We start from the raw sequence: 17768 nt of genomic DNA, 5'->3' as shown, positions 1-17768 counted from the left end.
TTTGCACCGCAGCGGTTTGCTCGGTGCATCCCTGATGGTATCATCAGCACCAATACCCTCATAGAGGTGAAATGCCCTATGAAGGCGAAGGACATGACAATCGATGAGGCTATTGACAACATAAAGGATTTTTTTATAATGCGGAACTCGCAAGGTGGAAGGGTAATGGCTACCAATAGTCAAGGAAGACGTTACCAGCATCAGGTTCAGGGGCAACTAGCATTGTCGGGTCGAGAGTTATGCCACTTCGTAGTTTGGACCCCGAAGGACATGGCGATTGTTCCGGTGGACAAGGATCCAAGTTGGGCAGCCAACATTTCCAAGTTGATGGACTTTCATGTTCAACATATTGTCCCCCATTTAGTAAATCCCCCGGAGTAAATCCAACTTCAAGTATCAGGCAAGAGAATGATAACAAATTAAACACCCTCAAAAATGTTTAGCTTTGTGGTTTGATTGAATAGCTTCTTTCAATTAATCATTATTTCATTAAATCATTATTTTGGTATGAACAATAAACTGCACATTTTGAGTCCTTTCTAATTTGTAATCATTCATTTGACATGTGTACCCTTCACAGTATGTACATTATTTTGTAGGCTTACCATGTGGATTGAACTTCAGATAAATAATATAAAATATTTCACTTCTGCAAAATTCTGACATTTATTGTACCATTTACAGCTCACGCATAATACTTCAACACTCTTAAGTATACCAATGAAACTTGCAAGATGAACTATGTATATACTTAGCTTTGTAACATGTTGAATTTTCAGCCATATTTGCTCTCAATTTGGAATATTTCAGCTACACTGTATTATAAATTATGCTGCCCATTGTACCTACCAAGAGTTCACTGTTTGTTTGAAAAGAAATGTTTATTATTATAATATGAGAGAACATCAGTCTTTCAGAGGAAATATTGCATAGATAATAATGTAAACAACACATTGATATCAATCAAAATGGCTTCTAGATCAATATTTGGCCTAATAAAGAATAATACTATAGCTCTTGAACATGTGAGTTTAAATGTGATTCATAAATTCATAAACAAAGTTTTGAATTTAATTATGTGAAACTTTTCCAGTTATAAATCACAAGAATAACAGAAACACAAGTCTTCGATAATTAATGTTTTGTTCTTGTTATTTTAAACAGAAACTGATTTTTCACAAGAGGCAGCTATGTAATTTTGCATTATCCATGGCATTTCCAAACAACAAAAACAGATAGCTGCCTGATTTGTAAATTATGATGAATCTCTATTGAAATTAACAAATGACAAGGAGCAGCCATTACATTTCATTCTCAATAAGCAAATACTAATTAATAGCTGCCACATTCTGTATCTCTTGATTTTGAATTTAAAGGCAAAAGAAAATGAAAAAAAAAATAATAGTACTTCAAGTGTAAGAAGATGATTTTGAATTCAAGATATTTAAAGAACTTTCTTGATCATGATCTAGATCAGACAAAGCTAATCCAAACTTCCAGCAGTCTCCTGCAAAATGGGATTCTGCAAATTTACAAGTGTGGCGCATACTTTGAATATGGATGATGCAAATTGACGTAGATGACCATCAATAAATGTGAGAATGGCGTAATCCTTGATCCTGCCGATGGCTCTCTCAACATGTATTCTTGCCTTTGCGATCTTGACAGTGAATTTTGCCTCGCATTCAGTAAATTGAGGTTTCATAAGAAAGGGGGGCAAATTCAATGACACACCCTGTGGCATATCATCAAGGATGAGGAAGCCTTTATCAGCAAGAACAAGGTCGCCTGGAACGAGCTGGCTAAGAACTCCACAATGTTGTACGATGGCTTTGTCTGATCTGGATCCTGGATACAAATTTGAAACGTATGTTATGACGCCATTTGGGGCTACCCCTACTAGAGCCTTAAAAGTATTCCTTGACTTATAATTGGAAAAGGTTTCTTTCTGGACAGACATGTCATCCCGCACTTGAGCACACTGGACCTCTGTGCAATCCAAAACAATTCTGCAATTAGAGAAGTTGTGAAAAAGATCCTGGTAGGCAGAGTTGATTTTTTGCCACTGATGGAATCTGGTTTCCCATCATGCCATTTACCAGGATCTCATTCAGCACACAGATCCAGGTGCTCACAATGTTGGAGACAGTACTGTCACTAATATTAAATCTTAGGCCTAAATCAATATATGACAGGTTCAACCGTAACTTCATCAATGTGAGGAAAAGTTGATCCTGTCGTGAAATGGTCACAACATTCCAGCCCCGGTGGAAATTGATGGGAAATCTGCTGCATACAGCATGTAGGGCTAAGAATGCGGTAGGACTAAGACCTGTGTAATGTCTTATAAGTTTCTCATCCTCTTTAACCTGCTCATAAGACAGTCTTCTTTGCACCAACTGTTGCTCTAATTTCTTCAGATCTTCTGCAGTCGAAGATTCTCCGTCTTGAGCAAGACCAGGTCCATGTCCTGTTTTGACATGCCTTCAGGCGAGAATGGCTCTAGGCTTGTGAAGTCGGCCATTGGGGATGATGAGCAGCTTGCTGAGCCGAGGGTGGTTGATTAGTAGGCGTACTAGTAACTGTGCTTGGTTTGTTACTTGAGGGTGTGGAGCTCGGTGTGGAGAAGTGAAGCTTCCTCTTTCTGTCAGTCTTGCTGTTAAGAATAATGTTAGAAAACAAACTTTGTAAACATATAAGTCTGGACACATTAAAAAAGAAGGGTAAAACAACATACACGTAGTAGTCATTACACGAGTTAGTGCATTATAAACCCGAAAAGAGCAAGGTACACCAAAAGTGACATCTTGGCCTAAAAGTGACATCTTGGCCTAAATCGAGGTCTCCAGATTTTGAAAGTAACAAGAAATTGAAATGCAAAATGGCCTCTAGCTCAAATTTGTTACTTACAACAATATTGCATTAACAAGGTAAATGTTGTGTTCATTAACTTCATTTCATGTGTGTCTCACTATTAAATTATTGTTTTACTATGTTAAATTCAATCATAGTCCTGTGTATTTATTTCTTTATCCTTTGAGGCTTCACTTAAATTTTACATTAACCACCAAAATTGCCAAGTCTAACAAAACCTGCTGATTGTCGGTATTGAAAGTAAAATACACATACCATTTTTTCTTCTCTGGACTCTCAAACTGCATAACCTTCTTTTTATTACGTTCAAATATTGTTGGGTATAGGAATTCTTTCCCTTTCTTATGGATGCCATCTTTAAAATGGCAGCTGCACAGTCTGTCACTCCCCGACTTAGGATCACGGTCCTCTCGAATACAAATTAAGAGAGAAAAAAGACATTGAATCAAAATGGATTATATTTTTCAAATAAGACCAAATTAAATAAATTGTTTGTATCAAAGCCCACACACTCATTAGTATTTGGCTGCTCATTAAATGTCCCAAAAATCCCATTTTTCTTTTTCTTTTTTAAATTTTTCAAAATTGCCAAAAATACTGAAAATATTCGAACTTTTTTTTTTACATTAAAGCGACATTTGAAAAAAAAAATGGAAAAAACATTTGGGAAAAAAATTCAAATTAAAAAAAAATTGCATTCCGCATAAGGTTTTGAAGAATTGGTGGGCTTTGAGACAACAATTAATTTAATTTGGCCTAAGTGTTGAAGTGTTCAAGATTAAAGAGACATGATTGAAGAAAACTTTATTAAAAGAATGAGAAAAAAAATTGACCCATTATTTCTCCATAAGTTGTTCATCAATCATCATAAAATTGCCGCATTTTAGAAAGAGGTGAAATCAGAAAACAATTTTTAAAAATCATGAAAATAATAATAATAATAAATAAATAAATTTATTTATTTTAATCCGACTGTCACTGCATGGAGGATGTGTACTGTTTAAATAAACATTTGTGTTGTTCCTATATGCAGGTGAAAATTAATAATCATGAAAAATATAGGCCTATATAGTTCCTCACAACATTGAATTTCCTATTTTATATCACTCCCATTTTGAGTTTCATTCATAAAATCAAAACATGAAAAAAAGATTGTGAAAGGTGTAATTTTCACCAAAATTAAATAAACAATCTTTCTTTCTTTAAATAACATTTTTTTGCACCTCAAAAGTTTAAATTCAATATTTACAAATACAAACATATCACAAGAAATGAAAATAATATACAATTAATCTGGAATTTTCGTCTTTTTGTACGATGAAAATAAAAGTACACTAAATTATTGCCGCAAAAGAAGAGGTTTTGCATATTTATGATGTGAAATATGTTACGCTGACTATGATTGGTCGGAAAAGACGACCTGGTCACCGTTCAGCCAATCAGAACGAGCGACGCACGCAGTGCACGTGGACAATAAGCCCGCGAACCTAACGTGCCTGACTGACTTCCTACTTCCGCATGGAGTCCCGGCTCGCTCGCCCAGCGGAAAAGGCCGCTATGTTTACATTTTTAATCGTTCATTATTCAGAAACTACTGATCAGAAACAATAACGATTTAAAATATACAATTTGGAACTATATTCCTGGAATATCTCTTAGTTTGTACGCCGAACACAGCCGGTAAGATATCCTAAATTGGACGAATATTCGGCCACTTTTTTGCCATTGCAATCACACACACACATGAAGTAAGCTTATCGATGAAATTCTCAACATACCTGCTCATATTTTTCCATATATTGTACGCTTTTCTGTGTTTGACATCACTTGGAAAACCAAACATTGAGCATTCCATTCCTTCATTATTATGATTGCAGCCATGAGCGAAACATACGACCATGTTGAAGAGAGATTTTTAGAAGATTATTTCGAGTTGTCTTCGCGATGATTTTTCACTACTGCTGCACAATGCGAGATCTGGTTGTCATGCAGGCAGCGTGATCAGTCGTTAGGGGAAGGGCGCCGCTCAGGGTCATCGTTGCGTAACACTTTGATAGTGAATTAGTGCGCCAAATCTACTACTTCTACTTTACCTACCGATCAATAAAGTAGGGAAACAGTGGAAATAATAGTAGAGCAAATATAGGAAAGCAATAACATGTACAACAAGACTGCAAAGAACAACGGAAGCAACAATGATGCTGTAACAATAAACGCGTCTTTTGCGATCGAATTTAAACAAATTAAGTACAAAAAACACGTTATTCAATAAAAACGACAAACCACTTAGGTAGCCAAACTAATAAATAGGTCAACTATCATAATATTACATGATTCTGTCCACATAATATACCCTACAAGCATGACAAGTATTCATATGATAGATACACTGTAAAGGTTAGACATAAATCGCATCTGAAATGTTGATGTACTCAATTTTCAGCGTCCATCAATTATTTATGCCCACATTTAATATGAATGATTGGAATATAATTTCAATATTCTTGTGACGATACAAAAGAATTATTATTATTGCTTTTGTCGCGTGAAAATGATGCACAGTATGTTTTCAATATAAGGTAAAGATGATATGGAATTCTAAATATTGCTTGCTTCATTGAAAATGTCTTAAAAGGAAATTTGCTTTGTAGCATTCCAAATTTTACAATGATTCCAAATAATTATTTTATTTAAGATTGTTAACAATATTCACACAATGTAACCCCTTTTAGCTTAATTGACATAATTAATGAGGTCGGTCAACACTCTATGCTTCTACAATACCTTTGCCTCAAAGCTACAAGCACTCCATCTAACATTTATTATTCTTTGCTATTTTGATGTTCGTTTTATCGGAATCAAAAGATAACTCGACAAGGAATGCTGTTATAAGTGGATCAGTATGAAAGGAAACAGTCTGATACAACAACAGGCGTGTACTTGAATACTGATAGATAGATACGCTCACTCTTAGGGCAATGTAGGAGGTGCACTTAACACACTTAATACGATAGTCAGTTTATAACTTACTTTATCTAAAGATGCCCATATTGCTTTTTATTTGCTTCAACCAACGATCAATCTAGTTCATAAAATAGAAGTCTTTTAATTCTATATTATATTGATATATGAATAAGGCCATTGCTGCCGCCGCTGACTAGCGCATGCTTTGTTGCTACTACTTTTACTGCCTATGATTCTGATACCTACTGGCACATATTTAAGTTGTATTGCATTTTATCACTAAATAGTTTTGTTAATTTCTCACCAAATCATGAAATAGTCTTTTGCATTATCTGTTTATAAATATATAGTTTCGTGCATTCTTGTCACTTTTAAGTGACAAAAATTTAAATTTAAATTTATTTAAAACGAATGAATACTAGCAACCAAATATTGATATTTGGAGATCAATACGTTTTATTTGTTGTATATATTTTTGCCAGCCTCTTTTTGTTTTACTCCATTATTATCATGATGTATACTCGTAATCATCCCTAATGTTTGGACATGCCCGTGTTTATAACAGTTTCACCATGTCTAGTAAATCAAAAACATTACATCGTGTTTGTAATACATCGCTTTTAGCTTGTTAGAATGTATTTTAGACTCACCAAAAATCAATGCCATAAATGAGCTAAATTAGCTGAAAGTGCTGCACTCATATGATTCTACAAGTATTTTGCTCGAGAGTAACACGTGCAGGTTCATATATAGCCTCCAAATGAACCACAATGAATGATTCTTCCCATATCATTTCAGATATAACTCTTTTCTCATATTTATGTTGCAAATAATCCAGCTGTAAACCGAAACTAAAATGGAAATACACCGTTTTGGTATTTTGATTTATATAATAATTAACGAATTAATGAACATTTCCCTTTAGTAATATCCGCAAAAGATCTTCTTATCTATCATGGAGGTCCGGTCAAAACTTGGTCACTGTAAATTACCACTTCTAATCTACAAATCCCAGTTCGATTTATTTATTTATTTATTTATTTATTTATTTATTTATTTATTTATTTATTAATTAATTAATTAATTAATTAATTAATTTATTAATTTATTTATTTATTTATTTATTTATTTATTTATTTATTTATTTATTTATTTATTTATTTATTTATTTATTTATTTATTTATTTTTTATTTTATTTATTTATTTATTTATTTATTTTTTATTTTATTTTTTTTTATTTTATTATTTTTTTTTTCTGCTCCGAGGTTATTGTACCCGAACCTTTTACACCAGAGACAATCACCACAACCACTGTGCCATGCTATCCCGGGGGGGGAGGCACACCAGTAAAAGGGTGTCTTTTGGAGCTGTGAACAAGTAAAATGGGGGACTTTTGGAGCTGCGAACAGTCCAAATCAAGGGCCTTTCTTGGCTTTTCGGTTGCAAATTGCCAGAAATATGTGGGCCTATCGGAGCTCTATTTTGGTCAAATATAGGGAGTCTTTCAGAGCTGTGAAATCAAAAAAGGGAGGTCTTTCCGGGGGAACATACCCGTATGGTCATTTGTGTTACCTGACACAAAACATTCTGATATAGCATTCATCCAAATCTTAAGACAGTTAGCAGGTTAGGATGTCAAACATAACCACCTTACGAGTAGCACATGATAATAATTAATAGAGTAAAACATAAGGGACATTGCCATTAAATACAGCGAAAAACCATAATGGACCCAAATATTAATTGGTTGCTAGCATTCACCATTTTAGCATTAAAAATTAATGCACAAAACAGCCTGCTAACATGCATGCTGATGGACCTCTCCTTTTGCCTGCGATATCTTTATCAATTTAACAATTATTTGAACAGAAGGAATCCTTGACTTTGACATGCCATTACCAAGGACAGGACATTTGAGAATTAAATGTTCAAGGATGGACACAAAACATTCACACAAAAGATCTAAATTGGGTTACACTTCAATCGCGCCTTGGACAATACTTGTCTCTCTCGACCAAAAAATGCATCATAATGTGAACATGCTCATGACATATTAAATGAACATGATGAACATTTTTTGTTTTTCCATTGAACAAGATGAACATGATAAATTAATGTTGTTTTAGTTCAAGCAAAGCTCTGGTTTTTAAAAATTGCATATACACTAAATGACTTTGAACATGAATTAGCTGATTGGAACACTTACGCAGATTAAAAAGCAAGCACGTTACATGTAGGTAAATAAACTGTTAGTTTGAGAAGGAATAGTATTAAATCTTCATAAAAGAAAAAATATTTCATCACCAAGAATTACAATACAATACCGATTTGTGATCTGAATCTCAATAAATTACAAGCATATTTTGAATCGTAAAAAAAGAGAATACAATCCCAAACACAATTTGTTGAAGACATAATGTTTGGTTATATGGTCGTATGGCATAACAAAGTGACCCAAAGATTGGACAATAGAATGCCCCAAACTGTCCTTCAACTGGAAGCTGCACCTATACTGAGTTTTGCATTGCAAGGTCTTCCCACGAGGACTTTACAAAATTGATTCGACGTACCCTAAAACATGACAAAGGAAAGCCGGGAAGACCTGCGTTAATGACTTACAATTAACCTCTCTCACTGTTCCGCCACATTGTATAGAGTCTCCAACTGGTATAGCAGACTAGACAAGGACGGAAGAATTGTGTAACTTTACTTACAATGGTTCCGTCCCGGGGTTCCGGATGAAAGTCTTCAAGGTGTATAGACTGCTGTATATTGTATTCTGGGATGTCACGTATGTTGTGATGGAGGTTATTCCAGCAAGCGATGGTCGAAGGAAAGAAACTGTTTGCGTATATGATTTGACGTCTGTAGGATGAAGGATGATGTCGCCTTGTTGGGTCAACTGTTAACTAAAGTTGTGTGATACGGTACGTCATGGAGAGTCTGATATATCAGTTGGGCCACACTACATGTAGCTTGGTCATACCGGCATATCAACCATTTTTGACAAAATGAGATAAGATAAGTTTCATAATATAAAGTCTACACAAAAAAGTTGTATTAAAAAACAGAGGAGGCTGGTGTTCTTTTAATCATGTCGACATGGTCGAGTAGATATTTGTTCCTCCCTATTCATGGTAATGTATCGCACATACATAATGACCCATGTTTATTTTTATTTATTTTGCTAAACATGCTAAATTTGATAAAAAGTGAAGACGTTCACAAGAAAATATATCAAAACAGCGGATTAGTTCGTCTGTTATACGTAGTAGTATACATGTACATTGTTGAAGGAAACATATACGACGGAGTAGGGCCTACTTTATGCTTACGATTTGACCGATTGGAATAAAAATGAACCATTTTAGGTCATAACAAATAGGTCATATCAAACGATTGTTCTCCGTTCATTTTTGGTGTTTTTGAAAAGCCCACCTCTTCCAACAGTAACATTGAATTCACTTGAGACTTTTACACATAAAGTATGCCTATATAAAAAATCCCTTTAAAAAGGGATGCATCTGGTCCAGAGAGAAGATTGGGTGCGTTGTGGGCATGGAAACAGACTTTCCCTCTAAGCTTTTAATCCGATAAGCTGATTATCTATTTGTTTTCATGAATTGGAAGACATTCTTTGATGTATTACTGAGCTCAATCATCTGAAATTACTGGAGCAGGAGCCACACAGGCTGGTGGCTCAGCATAGTATTTTATTAACAGAAAGTTTTCTCCAAATTCATTTCCTAATGATTTGGCAATGTTCAACCAAATCATATCCGGTTATGAAAAAGACACCATTTCTTGTAATTTTGCAATTAAAAAATTGGTTTTTCAAACTCTTATGATTAAGTCCATCATTTTTACCTATTGAAAAGATAACTTTTTACACCCTATAACTCTGTATGACTAAAGCTACATCATGATAGGCTACGTGTTCATGATCGACGATAGATTATTATTTACCTGATAGGTTGATCTTCGTGTTTTCTATGGCATCTCACATGATTCCAGTTTGCCACAGGCCAAACTTAGCTAAGAAATTTCGCTGAAAATGTTATCTTGCACATAAGCATGATAAGCGTGGTGTTGGATACCTAGCTTATTACCATCAGTTATTTCACGATTCTAGATGGAGAAAACTCATTTTTGAATTGACAAAATAAATCCTATAATTATACTAGAATACAAGAAGATAAACTCCTTCATGTTAAATTGTAAAAAAAGACCAGTAGGCCTACTTTATATAATTTTGTAATTGTTAATCTTCAGGCATTGCTAGCCTCCACATTATTATTTTTAATCATTTGCCACAAAATGTGTATTACCGTACATATCATTATAATTTCAAAAATCAAAATTATTTTATATCAGAAGGACATTCCTCGTAATTCGATAGGCCCGATGTGCTCTCGGGTTCCACAAAAAATACGTGAAAACGTCGCTATCATAGCCCTTAATAAGCTTTCAGTTTTATTATTTTGAAACATGATCCTGCGTGCATCATTTAGCTTTTATTACGCACCATTTCGCTGAATGGTACTCGCTACTTGATTGGTTCGCACGCTGATGATACATGGTTCGCGCACTTTGCCCAAGCGAAAACAAAGAGGTACTTAGTGTATACCCGAAAAACGCAAAAAAAAAAATATTTACAAAAATTGAAAAAGTTATAGACCTTAACTACTTGTTATTCAAGGTTGAAAACCGCAACAATGTTGATACTCAAAAAAAGAAACAAAGTAACAGAGCATAATAATAATAACACTAATAATCAGGGGTAGCGTTAACCCCCGATCGGGGGTGAATGGCACCCTAAATTTAAAATATATTAATTTTTCACCCTCTATATTGGGAATATGTGCAAGCTCGGGGGTGAACTCTGACCCTCTACTTTTGGACCTTACTCCTACCCCTGACTACACTGCAAAATATTTTTCACCCCCGAGATTTAATTTTCACCCCATGTATTTGGATTTTCTGCCAGCTCGGGAGTGAAAAACACGGGAAAACAACCCCCGACTTTCGGGCCTTAATGCTACCCCTGCTAATAATGATGATAATAATAATAATAATATAATAATGATAATGATAATAACATTATTTACATTAACATTATGCGCAAAATACGCAAAAAGTTTCCAATCGCTTATACCAAAAGGAAAAAAAAAGAAAACAGAAGAAAACAAAAACCACCAAAACAAACAAACGTCAGATATAATATAAAATCCAAGATAGAAACCGCATCAATTATACAAGTGAGATTTGAATTGTTCAGATGGTATTTGAAATACTGTTCTATAGCTTCAAAAACATCGAAAATGGGTTGGTCTGCTATTTTTTCCGTCTCATTTTGATTTTAGATGCATTTGGTACCCCCCCATCCACACACTGCTGGATACCTATTCAAACAATTACACACAGTTCTTGATATAGGTGGGTCAAAGTTGAGCATCACACAGTAAAGTATAGGGGGGGGGGGGGACAAACTTCTCTACTCTGAAATTTTGGGTACGTCTCCTACATCTATTTATTTTAACTGATATTTGTGGCAAAATTGGTATCAAATGAAAGATAATTTTGTTTTCTACCAAAATCAATGTTTGTATGCCAGGAGAAAAATTCACAGACTCAGTAATTAATCAATTAATATTAGATAAGTAATTTGGGGGACGTGCTTTGAATTTTAAAATATTGGCATACGAGCTGTGAATAGTGCCTTGCATATTGTGAAAATACTGTGTACAGAAGTGCGGTGGGACATTTTAAACACATTTTTAACATGGTAATGCGATAGTGCAATGGTATTTATAGCTGTTAGACATACTGCAGTATGTTTAGACTTAATTTCAATTATGTTATGCTGGAGGAATTGATGTATTAGATCCCAATACTGCACAGGGAAATACTGCAGAATAAGCCACGGCACAGTGTAGTAGGCGACACTGCCTGGGTGCAGAATTTGACTGTAGCTGCACAGCACCCAGCATAAAAGTGATTAATGAATGGCAAAGTCACATTATATCAAAATGAATATCCCCATCTCCCTTTGACCCCAGTTTTAAGGTAAGTTGTCAATAATAATGCTATGCTATTATATGGCATGCTATGCTATGCTATGCTATGCTACGCTTTCACCAATGTTCACCGAATGGTACACAAAATGACTTGTATACAATATTTGCTTTATGGAAATAGGGCTAAATTCATGTCATTAATCTTATTAAAGTAGGCCCGGGCTTTAAAGCTTTATTAAAGGTACAATGTATGCCTATCATTAACATTAGCTTACGTTATGACTCATCTATGCCTATATTCTCAGGTTATTAGGCCTACTCACTGCATTGAAATATGTCCCAACAATACCATGTAGAACATCTATAGGCCTATGATACTGTAGGCCTATTTTCCCAGAATATTTTCTTGTTAGTCAGAACAACATCCTGTAACGGTCTATGCCGCGGGATTTAATGGCGTGCCATTTTCAGCATATGCCATGCCATGCCATGCCATGCCATGCCATGACCATGCTATGCTGTGCTATACTGTGCTATGCTATGATCGCTATATCATTATGTTACTCCACCAGTTGTAATATGATATGTTTATTATCAATTAACATAGGGGCCTACCTGGTACCTCCGAGGATCTTGACGAAATTATGGCCCGACTGAGATATGATAATGTTTATAGCTGCTTACCATGTTTACTAGTAATTGCTTACAGACTTATATGTGTAAAATCAAACTTTTCAGGTTTTAACCATACTTTCTTATCAACCAAATCAAATCGCCTCATATCCCTGGTCAATTTCAATTTATATACCACATTTTAATACTTTCAACCAACTGACATTTGGAACTTTTGTATTCAAATCAGAATCCATGGGCATTATACAAGACATGTATGATATGGATAAAAAACAGCAATTTCAAGTGATTCTTAAATATTTAAAAAAAAAATTTAATGGGGTTATATACCGGTACCGCATTTTTAGGATTCAAAGCCCTTCTTTACAAATTTCTGAGCTTGATAAATCCTGGTGAAAACACTTTAGAGCATGAAACAATCTAAGACCACATACAATTCGATTATTGTCATACAATATGAATACGCTTAACCCTGGCATATACATATTTATTATCTTATTATGCTATGCTCTAATATTTCCGTATTTATTTACCCCCAAATCTACATGACTACTTCTCACCGCTTCCTTTTTACGTAGATCATGTAGATGTAAGGCTTCGGAAATTTGAAAGAAGCGAAACCACGTTATGTATTTTTGCTAAACTGAAATATAATGTTACTATGACAACCTTTGTACAATGTAGCTCGCAAATTACATCAAGCAGTGAATCACAAAATGTTATTAAGTATGCCTTGGCTTCAAAGAATATCATTTCGCATCGCATCATCACATACATTTACTTAAAACAAAAAATTATTGCACACCCCACCCCACCCCCACCTCCACACACAACTTCAACTTTATAACTGTTTAAAGTTTAAACCAAAAATGTATTTTCCTACTTTTATTTCACATCTGATTAAATCTGAGCACATTTGCACTCAGACAATCCAAGGAATAGAACATGTAAATAAACATGCATGTGATTTATTTTATAGCACCAATGGGCTATTCCAGAAAATAAGTGCACACCCCTATAGAGGAGCAGTGGCGGCACCAGGAATTTTTTCGGGGGGCATTGGGGGGCCAAAGTTAATTTTTTGGGGGGCAAAATCGACAAATTTTGCGCAAAATTTACGTAATTTGGGGTTTTTTGCCTCAAAACTGGGGGGGGGGCAAGAAAAAAGTTTGGGGAGGGGGGAAATGCCCCCTTGCCCTCAAATTGAGGATTTCTGATTTTGAACTATTTTTCTGCTGGATTTTTTCACCTTGGGACACTTTAAAAGTCTGGACTTCCAACAATCAAGTCCGGAAATCCAAACTCCTCTATCATGTCTATTCGCTACTTGCACGGTTCCGCCATTATGCACTATGTGCGGGGCGAGCCTCGAACTGGCAGCATACATGAATGGGAATTGAACTAGTCATAACGTTCTGTGTAAGGTTACATAATTCTTCCTTTCATGTATGCTGCCAGTTCGAGGCTCTCCCCGCACATAGTGCATAATGGCGGAACCGTGCAAGTAGCGAATAGGGGGTGTGCATCTATTTTCTGGAATAGCCCAATGCACCAATGCATGTGGTCGCATGTCATGAATTGGTCATCTTTTGTGTAACATAATGTTTTATGATAAAAATATCACCGATCTTGATTCACTTCAACACAACTTTTAATGAATACAATTTAGACCATTAAAAGTATACATTTCTGGAAAGCTTATATTACAAGGATGCCAAATCAACAAAGTATCATATCATAATACAGGGTGGGTAAGAATATATACAGGGTGGAACATCAACAAAATTAGCATCTTTCGTGTCATGGTAAACCCCCATATTTTCTTTTTTCTGAAAGCTATGCAGCTCAAAATAAATATGGATTCAGAAGACATTGCATGGGCCCTTCCAACAAATTAGGAAGAAAGAGTTTGGTATCCTTTGCGTTAAACATACAGGGTGGTCAAAAATTGAAAAAATAATTTTACAAAACTTTTTTCCTCCATGTCTGGCACTAAAACTAATAGCATAATTGAATTCCTCATCAAATTTCCTTAAAAATATGTGTACTTTTGAATAAGCAGGGTGACTCGGGCAAGAGATAGGCCCTTTAGAAATGTCGGAGCATTACGTACACACATTGTACAGTAACATATAGGGAAAACTGTCTTAATTATATATTTAATTAGGCAATTAATTAGTTACATCTTTTGTTACAGTTGATCTACTATGAGGTAGATTAACAATCCAGGATGATATATATGCAATTTGGTGTCCATGCTAGTTGTACTTTTTAAGATACAAAGGTTTGAAGTTTGCCATATTTTCACAATTTTGTGTACAAGCCTATGGGGCTCACCCGCCCCAGCTCCTCCATTGACACATCTTACATATTGAAGTATAAATCTGAAAGTAGTTGTCTAATTGACCTGGGGTTTTTTGCATTTGACAAAGAACATAATTATCTACAAAATGACACCAAACTTTCTAAAATAGGTATCATACTTTTAGAATAAACTAAACTTAAAGTGGGAAGAAAGCATTTTTATGTTACGGCTCCTCCATTTTTGGGTGACCTATTTGTGACATGCGACCATGTACCTTCCCGTATAGAATGCTGTATCCAGCTGACAGTGCTCGTTACAACAGGATCATGGGTGGCTTTGAAATAGTGATATTTAAAGAAGTATTTTGTGATCCTATAGCATCCTCTTTTTATGATATTTTTTCAGTAGATAGGCCCTATTCACGAAAAAAAAGCTTTTAGTTGAATCCGATTTTGCGCGTTTGCGAGTTATACATGATTACACTGCTTCATAAGCCACTGTGTTGTAATTTCGTTCTGTTTAACCAAACGTAATACAAATTTTACCTATATCTTTGCTAAACGAAATATTGCAAGACAGTTTTGTACATCAACATATTGTGTAGCCAGAAGTTACCAGTGGTATAAAAATCTCAACTTTTTGAGAAAAATGGGGGATGAGGCTATGGATCATTAAATGTCCCTTTACAGCATATTGAAAACAAAATTATCAACACAAACACATTTTACATAACAATAAAAATAATGATACACGTGTTTTGCAACACATTATTTTCCACAAATATACTTCAAAGGGTGACTTCCGGTTCATCATACGAAATAAATAACTTATTGTTAATTTCAACTTGTATATTATATAGTGCATATTTTATTGTGTGACCCTTAAGGGTATCCGTAGGGAGAACACTTTGTTTTACGGCCAGGTCTGGCCAGGTGCATGTTTGTTCGCAGTCTACAGGTGTAACTAGGTTGTTGTATATTCTATAATTTTCCTGGTGTGTTAACTGTGATTACATCTAGACACCAGTTTATTTTTTATTTGAACGGGACCCTAATTTAATGAGAAAAACGCCGAAAAGAGAGGCCCGGCAAAAGCCGATTTGCAGACAATTTTGTAGCTACAGACAGCTCGTATTCCATATAACAACTACGGAAACCAATCAGTGCCAGAAGTGTTGATTTATATTTCATCCACTTAGGTTTGGCATAACCCACTAAAAGGTAAAACTTTAAGGCTGATCATTTTAATTATAAATGTAGTGTGTGTGTAAAAGTATATTTCTCAAAATGGAGGAGAGCGCCTATGACTATTGTCCGTTCTGTCTACATGGTCTATGATAATTATTTTCTTACCGAAATATATTCACTTAACACAGACCACGGTTGCCAAACAAATGAGGGCAAACCGCGGGTCAAATCATTGAAAAGTCGCCCAATATTTTTTTTATCAACCGTTGGTTTCTATGAGATAAAAAACTACCAGAAGTCGCGTAAGCCAATGTTGAGAAGTCATGCAATATTTTTCTTAACCATCAATTGGTGTCTATAGGACAGGAAATTGTCGCGAGGAAAATCTTCAAAACTCATCCTATTGACCTAGGCCTATTACATCGCGGGTTTGGCAACCCTGCAATATATACAGTTATATAACATCGCACCGCATTGTGAGGTGAACGAACTGAATGTTGACATTGTATTCAGGATTTAAAACAAGAACTGTCTTTAACCAGACAATGCGGTTGGTATAAAACATAGCGTGTGATATCATGATATCAACTTCAAAATCTAAAAACAAAAGTAAAGAAATAATTTAGGGCGAAATAAATAAACAGCGTACAGCAGGTGCTATCTTGTCAATAATGATAAGAGGAACATGAAAAAAACCAGCAGAGAGCATGCACCCCAGTAAAGAGTTAAATAAAACAAGGAAAAATCATAATGTGCAGAAGGCCTACTTTTCGGATGATATTCACAGAAACAAAAATAAAGAACTAAAGATCTAAAAACAAAAGTAAAGAAAATGAGGGCGAAATAAATAAACAGCGTACAGCATGTGATGACTTGTCAATTCAGTATCGAAGTTACGTAATGTTACTATGTCAACGGGATCACGCGCTAGAGTAATGAACCACGATCGAAATGATCACCACATAAAGTATATGGCACTCGAAGGCATACCAAAGTAGCGTGATCCGGTAACCAAGAGAATTACGTAACCACTTCGATGCTGAATAACGATAAGAGGAGCATGTACCTCAATAAAGAGTTTAAATAAAACAAGGAAAATCATAATGTGTAGAGGCCTACTTGTCGGATGATATTCACTGAAACGCCCAATATTTTTTTTTATCAACCGTTGGTTTCTATGAGATAAAAAAACTACCAGAAGTCGCGTAAGCCAATGTTGAGAAGTCATGCAATATTTTTCTTAACCATCAATTGGTGTCTATAGGACAGGAAATTGTCGCGAGGAAAATCTTCAAAACTCATCCTATTGACCTAGGCCTATTACATCGCGGGTTTGGCAACCCTGCAATATATACAGTTATATAACATCGCACCGCATTGTGAGGTGAACGAACTGAATGTTGACATTGTATTCAGGATTTAAAACAAGAACTGTCTTTAACCAGACAATGCGGTTGGTATAAAACATAGCGTGTGATATCATGATATCAACTTCAAAATCTAAAAACAAAAGTAAAGAAATAATTTAGGGCGAAATAAATAAACAGCGTACAGCAGGTGCTATCTTGTCAATAATGATAAGAGGAACATGAAAAAAACCAGCAGAGAGCATGCACCCCAGTAAAGAGTTAAATAAAGCAAGGAAAAATCATAATGTGCAGAAGGCCTACTTTTCGGATGATATTCACAGAAACAAAAATAAAGAACTAAAGATCTAAAAACAAAAGTAAAGAAAATGAGGGCGAAATAAATAAACAGCGTACAGCATGTGATGACTTGTCAATAAC

The 17768-nt window shown here is 35.1% G+C and overlaps 1 pseudogene; it reads left to right on the top strand.

Moving 5' to 3' along the window:
* Positions 1 to 17768, top strand: part of LOC140146655 (sodium- and chloride-dependent glycine transporter 1-like) — a 115719-nt pseudogene that overhangs the window by 32060 nt on the left and 65891 nt on the right.

The sequence above is a fragment of the Amphiura filiformis genome, chromosome 1, assembly GCF_039555335.1.
Source record: "Amphiura filiformis chromosome 1, Afil_fr2py, whole genome shotgun sequence".
NCBI classification, from domain to species: Eukaryota; Metazoa; Echinodermata; class Ophiuroidea; order Amphilepidida; family Amphiuridae; genus Amphiura; species Amphiura filiformis.
Note: the sequence above shows the minus strand (reverse complement) of the source record. Positions and strands in the feature narration are given on the sequence as shown.